Consider the following 9,019-nt stretch of genomic DNA (forward strand, 5'->3'; position numbering starts at 1 on the left):
TAGCATAGATCGAATCATTTCTAACCAACCTCGGGTCTCGAGAGATGACGTTGCTTCCCCTAGCGAAGCAGCTCCACCTCTCCCCCCAGAGCAGGACATGTCACTAACTTCCCTTTTTCAGCTTTGGTCCTCCTTGGGGCTTACGGGTTTGCCCTCCAAGGAGGTTTTGCTTGATTATATCCGCCTGGGTGCTGCTGTCAAGCAATCGTCGTCACCGTCAGAGGTTGATCCCTTGTCTCTTGTCGACGTTGTGGTGTCATAGGCATCCCGTGCAGTTTCACCCATCTCCTCTTCCACTCCAGACTCTACGGTAGCTGACGACTTAGTTTCCCCTGTTCCTGACCATCCTACGAGGGGGAAACTCAAGTCCATCGTCAGTCTCTCCTGCTAGTGTTTTTTTCCCTCGGGGAAGTTCACTTACAGAGACTCGTCTTCCGAGGACTGCTGAAGGTCAGCTTGCTGATCCAACGGCCCCCAGAGTGCGCATCCGTTGGAAGGCTCGCCTTCCTCTTCGCCATAGAGCCCTTCCTTCACCTGCGATGAGGAGGCACCTCTTTGGTTTAACGTCTTCTATGCAGTCCCCCGCAGAGGAGCTTCTAGACCGATCTTCCACCACTGCACCTGCATTGGTCCTGGACCTTTCTGCAGATCGTTCGCAATCTCCTTCGGTGGACATACATACATATACCAAAGGCACTTCCCCCAATTTTGGGGGGTAGCCGACAACAACAAGAAACAAAACAAAAAGGGGACCTCTACTCTCTACGTTCCTCCAGCCTAACCAGGGACTCAGCCGAGTTCAGCTGGTACTGCTAGGGTGCCACAGCCCAACCTCCCACATTTCCACCACAGATGAAGCTTCATACTGCTGAGTCCCCTACTGCTGCTACCTCCGCGGTCATCTAAGGCACCGGAGGAAGCAGCAGGGCCTACCGGAACTGCGTCACAATCGCTCGCCATTCATTCCTATTTCTAGCACGCTCTCTTGCCTCTCTCACATCTATCCTCCTATCACCCAGAGCTTTCTTCACACCATCCATCCACCCAAACCTTGGCCTTCCTCTTGTACTTCTCCCATCAACTCTTGCATTCATCACCTTCTTTAGCAGACAGCCATTTTCCATTCTCTCAACATGGCCAAACCACCTCAACACATTCATATCCACTCTAGCCGCTAACTCATTTCTTACACCCGTTCTCACCCTCACCACTTCGTTCCTAACCCTATCTACTCGAGATACACCAGCCATACTCCTCAGACACTTCATCTCAAACACATTCAATTTCTGTCTCTCCATCACTTTCATTCCCCACAACTCCGATCCATACATCACAGTTGGTACAATCACTTTCTCATATAGAACTCTCTTTACATTCATGCCCAATCCTCTATTTTTTACTACTCCCTTAACTGCCCCCAACACTTTGCAACCTTCATTCACTCTCTGACGTACATCTGCTTCCACTCCACCATTTGCTGCAACAACAGACCCCAAGTACTTAAACTGATCCACCTCCTCAAGTAACTCTCCATTCAACATGACATTCAACCTTGCACCACCTTCCCTTCTCGTACATCTCATAACCTTACTCTTACCCACATTAACTCTCAACTTCCTTCTCTCACACACCCTTCCAAATTCTGTCACTAGTCGGTCAAGCTTCTCTTCTGTGTCTGCTACCATTACAGTATCATCCGCAAACAACAACTGATTTACCTCCCATTCATGATCATTCTCGCCTAACAGTTTTAATCCTCGTCCAAGCACTCTAGCATTCACCTCTCTCACCACTCCATCAACATACAAGTTAAACAACCAGGGCGACATCACACATCCCTGTCTCAGCCCCACTCTCACCGGAAACCAATCGCTCACCTCCTTTCCTATTCTAACACATGCTTTACTACCTGTGTAGAAACTTTTCACTGCTTGCAACAACCTTCCACCAACTCCATATAACCTCATCTCATTCCACATTGCTTCCCTATCAACTCTATCATATGCTTTCTCCAGATCCATAAACGCAACATACACCTCCTTACCTTTTGCTAAATATTTCTCGCATATCTGCCTAACTGTAAAAATCTGATTCATACAACCCCTACCTCTTCTAAAACCACCCTGTACTTCCAAGATTGCATTCTCTGTTTTATCCTTAATCCTATTAATCAGTATTCTACCATACACTTTTCCAACTACACTCAACAAACTAATACCTCTTGAATTACAACACTCATGCACATCTCCCTTACCCTTATATAGTGGTACAATACATGCACAGACCCAATCTACTGGTACCATTGACAACACAAAACACACATTAAACAATCTCACCAACCATTCAAGTACAGTCACACCCCCTTCCTTCAACATCTCAGCTTTCACACCATCCATACCCGATGCTTTTCCTACTCTCGTTTCATCTAGTGCTCTCCTCACTTCCTCTATTGTAATCTCTCTCTCATTCTCATCTCCCATCACTGGCACCTCAACACCTGGAACCGCAATTATATCTGCCTCCCTATCAACCTCAACATTCAGCAAACTTTCAAAATATTCCGCCCACCTTTTCCTTGCCTCCTCTCCTTTTAACAACCTTCCATTTCCATCTTTCACTGTCTCTTCAATTCTTGCGCCGGCCTTCCTTACTCTCTTCACTTCTTTCCAAAACTTCTTCTTATTCTCTTCATATGACTGACCCAGTCCCTGACCCCACCTCAGGTCAGCTGCCCTCTTTGCCTCACGTACCTTGCGCTTTACTTCCACCTTTTGCTCTCCATATTTTTCATACTTCTCTATACTATTACTCTGCAGCCATTCTTCAAAAGCCCTCTTTTTCTCTTCCACTTTTACCTTCACTCCTTCATTCCACCATTCACTGCCCTTCCTCATGCTGCCTCCAACAACCTTCTTGCCACATACATCACTTGCAATCCCTACAAAATTTTCTTTTGCTAACTTCCACTCCTCCTCTAAATTACCAGTTTCTCTTACTCTCACCTCGTCATATGCCATTTTCAACCTTTCCTGATATTTACTTTTTACCCCCGGTTTTATTAGCTCTTCAACCCTCACTAGCTCCCTTTTACATCCACCTACTCTATTCCCCCACTCTTTTGCTACAACTAATTTTCCTTCCACCAAAAAATGATCAGACATACCGTTAGCCATACCCCTAAACACGTGCACGTCTTTCAATCTTCCAAACATTCTTTTAGTTATCAACACATAATCCATTAATGCCCTTTCTACTACTCTTCCATTTGCCACTCTTACCCATGTATACTTATTTTTATCTTTCTTTTTAAAAAAGCTAGCACTTATTACCATCTCTTGTTCAACACACATATCTACCAGTCTCTCACCACTCTCATTTTCACCTGGTACGCCATATTTCCCAATGACACCTTCTACCTCTCCAGCACCCACTCTAGCATTTAAGTCACCCATAACAACTTCGGTGGAAGGTCGTAATTTTTAAAGGACACCTCGACCTTCCACCTGACAGACCTGCCGACCTGGCGTCACCTTTCCTGCATTGGCCTAACAAGGCTCCACCTGAACGCGCTATTGCGCGCCAACAGTCCATGCGACCAGCGCTCATCAGTAGCTCGTCAGGCCCCATCACTACAAGCGCACTGCTCATCCTGCTCACACTAACACAGGGCATCATCTTAAAGTGCATACGCGCCAACAAGATCTCCAGCGTGCCCTGCGCCCATTGCGCTCACGTACCCTGTGCTCACTGCGCTCACGTGCCCTGCGCCTACACGCCAACGATCTCCTTTGCGCCAGCGCCCACCTGCAAGCCAACTCTCATATGAGCGCCCTACATCACGCTCTCCTGAGTTCCATATTGCGCGCCATCCTACGCGCCAGGTTAAACCTGCGCGCCAACTTTCTCCTGCATGCAAGTTTGTAGATGAGACAGCTATGCTGCCCTCACCCACACGCCAGCCTTCTCCTGCGCGCACTTACAAAGATACGCGCGCATGGCATCCATCTCCCAGGGATGCGCGCCCATCATGAATATACTGCGCGCTAAGGAACATTCTCCTGCGCGCGCGCCCTAAGGCTTTTACAGATGCTCGCGAACACTCTTCCGAGCGCCCGCGCGTTCATCGTGATTCTCCTGCTCGCGCGAATATTCTCCACCGCGCGCGAATATTCTCCCCCGCGCGAGCCATCAGTTTCCCGCACGCGAGCTTCAATATTCTCCCTCGCGCGAGCGTCAATATTCCCCCACGCGCGAGCCTGCGCATCACAAGGAACGACGTCCGGCAAGGTCGCTATTGCCTCATTCCCCTCCCCGCAAGCGCATACCACCGCACATTGTGGGAGAAGGGAAACTTCCAGAGGAGGTTCAGGATCCCAAAGCTACCAAAGGCGAACCCACCTATTCCAGTGACTCCTCCCAGGGATCCCTCAGTCCCTTTCCCTTCGGGGGTTATGTCTGACAGTGCGTCTGTCAGCCAACAGCCCTGGTTCAGTGCCCTGATCAGAGCCGTAACTCAAGGTTTCAAGCCTGTCCTCTCTGATCTAGGACACGGAACTGTGGGTTTCTCTACCCGTCTGAAGAGGAAAAGAGGAGTTCTGGACGCGGTCACTTCCCCGAGGGCGAAACTGACTCCACGCAGACCTTCAAGGCAAGTTCCTCTTATTCCTCGGACTGACTCTCCTTCCCTTTCAGACGAAGATCTCCCGTCACCAAGGGAATCACGCGAAGAGAGATTTTCCCCCATTGCACCAATGGAGGAAACCTCTCTTCATGCCGAGAGTTCCACACAGTCCGGGATTAGAATGAACATGCCACCCTCATCAATGTTGGAGTCTTACATCCTTCCCAGGAAGGAATCCAAAGACTTCAAAACATTGCCGAAGTCCTCCACTAGGGCATGGATGGATTCAGCCAGCCACTCAAGGAATGTCCACGATTCTCCCCAAGAAGAGTCTTTGTGGGATAGGAGGAGACTTCGCTGCAAGTCCTACAACAGGAGGAGACCAGCAGGAGTCAGTACACGCGTTTTGGCAGGTTCTGACTCTAATGAGGGCTCTCAACGGGTTTTGCAACCCAGAGATCCCTCCTTGAGAAGGCAAAGACACGGTCCTAGACCGCGTCTTTGGTACTCAGAAGCCCTCTAAGACCATTGCAGCCCTGCCCTGGTCTCAAGGGGGTAAAGAGTACCAGGTACAAGATCGCCTAGCAGCTCTCCAAGATGTCCTCCTCCAACCGTTCCAGTACCACCAAGCTCCTCCCACCTCCTCGCGTACTTTGAGATCCTGGAGGAGCCTTGTTTAGCTCTCCCACTTCACCACTCGCTGGAAGAGCTAGCCAGGGGAGTAGCTCTTGAGAGAGACTCCAACCAGCAGGTCTCGTTCTCGGCAGCCGAGATCCTCAACCAGGAGAAGGTCGTGAAGTTGCTATGCAAGCCACGAAGGTTGGGGACCTTAGGTATCCTGATAAGTTCTGAGGATTTCTCCAAGGAACGTACCAGTAAAGCTATGGAAACCTTCCTCCTCTCAGGTACTCGCACGATCGAGTTTCTGGCCCACCAAGTCTCGAACTTGTGGGAAAATACCATCCTGAAACGTCGGGATGCAGTAGCTGAGAGATTCCACCAGAAGGTCCCTAGCGCCGAGATCAAGAGCTCAGACTTTCCTCCATGGAGGGGTCTGTTCTATTCGAGCCTAAGGATGTGGAACATGCTGCTGAGAGGTGGAGGAAGTCACATCAAGACTCCTTCCTCCATGGGGCTTTAACATCTAAGCCCTATAAGGCTCCAGCACCACAGCAGTCCCGTCCAGCCAAGACCACTACGACGACAATTACAGCGAAGACGATGATGTATAAGCCCTTTCCTGTGAAAGAAAGGAAAGGCATAAAGTCCTCCAGGGGAGGCAAAAGTCCTAGAGGGAGCAGCCGAGCCCGCAAACGCTAGGATAGGCAGTCCCCCTGCATTTCCACCAGTAGGGGGATGCCTACAAAGTTCGCAAACAGGTGGAAGCAACTCGTGGCCGATTCCTGATCAATCTCCGTGATCAGTCTAGGATATTGCGTCCCGTTTATAACATCTCCACCTCCCCTGACGACGAATCCAGTGTCCTTGAACTCCCTTGCCATGGGATCGGCAAGGGGGCAAGCCCTTCGGGCAGAAGTCCAGACCCTGTTGAAGAAGGGCGCTCTCCAAGAGGTCCTTGACGGATCCCCAGGCTTCTTCAGTCGACTCTTTCTTGTAAAGAAGGCATCTGGAGGCCAGTCATCGAACTCTCAGCTCTGAACAAATTTGTCAAACAAACTCTGTTCAGCATGGAGACGGCAGACACGGTCAGACTAGCAGTAAGACCGCGAGACTTCATGTGCACAGTGGACCTAAAGGAAGCGTACTTCCAGATCCCAGTCCATCCGTCTTCAAGGAAGTACTTAAGATTCAGCCTAGACAACAGAATAAACCAGTTCAAGGTGCTGTGCTTCGGTCTTTCCACAGCACCACAAGTCTTCACCAGAGTGTTCACCCTAGTATCATCTTGGGCACACAGGATTGGCATCCGTCTCCTCCGTTATCTGGACGACTGGCTGATCCTAGCAGACTCAGAGTCATCCCTTCTTCAACACCGAGACAAACTTCTGGGACTTTGCCAGGATCTGGGGATCATGGTAAATCTCGAGAAGTCCTCTCTGCTTCCCACTCAAAGACTGGTATATCTAGGCATGGCTATAGACTCCAATCTCCACAAAGCCTTCCCATCAGACGACAGGATAGCAAGGCTGAGGAAGGTCGCTAGCCCTTTTCTCAGATGAGAAGAGCTTCCAGCCCAATCGTGGTTATGTCTCCTCGGTCACCTCTCATCTTTGGCTCGTCTAGTTCCCAACGGTCTCCTCAGAATGAGATCCCTCCAGTGGCGACTCAAGTCTCGATGGAATCAAGGTTGCGATTCCCCGGACATCATGATCCCTATGGGACCTGCGGAACGGACGTACCTCCAGTGGTGGGTGACAGACGAGAACCTATGAAGAGGAGTGGATCTTCTCATCCTCCCCCCGGATTTGATGCTGTTTTCGGACGCTTCAAAGAAAGGGTGGGGAGCCCACGTTCTACACCACAGGACCTCAGGCCTGTGGTCAAAATCAGAAGAGTGCCTCCATATAAATCTTTTAGAGATGAAGGCCGTTTTCTTGGCCCTTCAGCAATTCCAATAATACCCGGTGTGTCACTCTGTGGTGGTGATGAGCGACAACACCACAGTAGTGGCTTAAATCAACAAACAAGGAGGTACTTTTTCGCAGAAACTATTCCATCTAGCAGTAGCGATACTGAGATGGGCTGAAATTCACTCGATACCACTATCGGCACGCTTCATTCCGGGCAAGAGGAATATGCTCGCCGACAACCTGAGCAGAGCATTTCAGATAGTGAGTACTGAGTGGTCTTTGTATCATCTAGTAGCCAACAAAGTCCTGACTTTATGGGGTTCTCCGACTGTGGACCTCTTCGCAACAGCCCTAAACTGCAGGCTCCCACTGTACTGTTCCCCAGTTCCAGGTCCCAAGGCTCTCTGGTAAGATGCTTTCCAACAACGGTGGGACAACATCAATGTTTACGCCTTTCCCCGTTCTTTCTGATGAGGAGGGTGCTTAACAAGACCAGAACATCGGTCAATCTTTCAATGACCCTCATAGCTCCGCTATGGCACCAAGAGAACTCCCTCCACGACACAATCTATTCAAACAACCACATGCCAACATCTTCTGCAAAGCCGTAGCTTCGCTACGACTTCACGGCTGGAAACTATCCAGTATCTCCTCTCTGAGAGAGGATTTTTGCAACAGGTTGCGATCAGGATGTCTGGACACCTGCGGAAGTCATCAGCAGCAGTCTACCAGGCAAAGTGGAAAGTCTTCTGTGGTTGGTGTCGTGGAAGGGGTATTTCTCCACTCGATGCCACTATTCCAGCAATAGCGGAGTTCCTTGTGTATTTGCGTGAAGAAATGCACCTGTCAGTCTCGGCAGTGAAAGGCTATCGCCTAGCCTTAAGGCTTGCCTTCAGGCTGAAAGGATTGGACATTTCATCATTGCTAGAACTTTCTCTACTCATATGGAGTTATGAACTTACCTGCCCTCAGTTGGAAGTGAGACCTCCCCCATGAAATGTGGTTCGAGCTCTCAGGTCTCTTAAGAGACCTACCTATGAACCATTACGCCAGGCATCAGATTGCCACCTAACTTGGAAGACGGTGTTCCTGCTAGCTTTGGCCTCGGCCAAGCGAGTGAGCGAACTTCATGGTCTCTCGTATGACATCGCCCATTCAAGGGGATGGGGAGAGGTAACGTTCAGCTTCGTCCCTGAATTTATTGCTAAGACTCAGAACCCGGGAGTAGCGGTTCCTCGATTCGACTCCTTCTGGATTTTTAGTCTCCTTACTGTAACTGATGACCCAGACCATCTCTTACTTTGCTCAGTAAGGAGCTTGATGCTGTACCTCAAGAGAACAGCCGCAGCCCGTCCTCGTGTGCCAGCACTATCCGTCAGCACAGGAAGAACTAAGAGGAGGGTCGCCAAGAACACCATTTTTGCATGGATTCGCAAGGTCATTGACCTGGCACTGAATCCAGACCCTCTTCTGTTACGTCGCCCCAGATAACATGATGTCAGGGGCATAGCTACGTCCCTGGCCTTCAAAAGAAATTTTTCAGTGACGCAGGTTCTTCAAGCTGGGGTGTGGAAACGTCAAACAACGTTCACATCCCATTACCTGCAAGACGTGACCCACAGGAGACTCGATAGGTTCTCTATCGGTCCTGTGGTGGCTGCACAACAGCGGGTTTAAAACCTCAAGCTCCTTATTGGACAAGTAGCAGAAGGTTGGAGGCATTGTTACCCAGTTTTAGTCTGCATGAATGAAAAGGTTTGACTGGCCCTTATTCTTTTCTTCATCATCCCCTCTCTTGGGGAAAGCAGCATCCGGGGTTTTCTGCATAGCTGACCTCAAACCACTGCAGGTAAACCATGCTTCCCTG

The sequence above is a fragment of the Palaemon carinicauda genome, unplaced genomic scaffold, assembly GCF_036898095.1.
Source record: "Palaemon carinicauda isolate YSFRI2023 unplaced genomic scaffold, ASM3689809v2 scaffold1016, whole genome shotgun sequence".
Classification (NCBI taxonomy): Eukaryota; Metazoa; Arthropoda; class Malacostraca; order Decapoda; family Palaemonidae; genus Palaemon; species Palaemon carinicauda.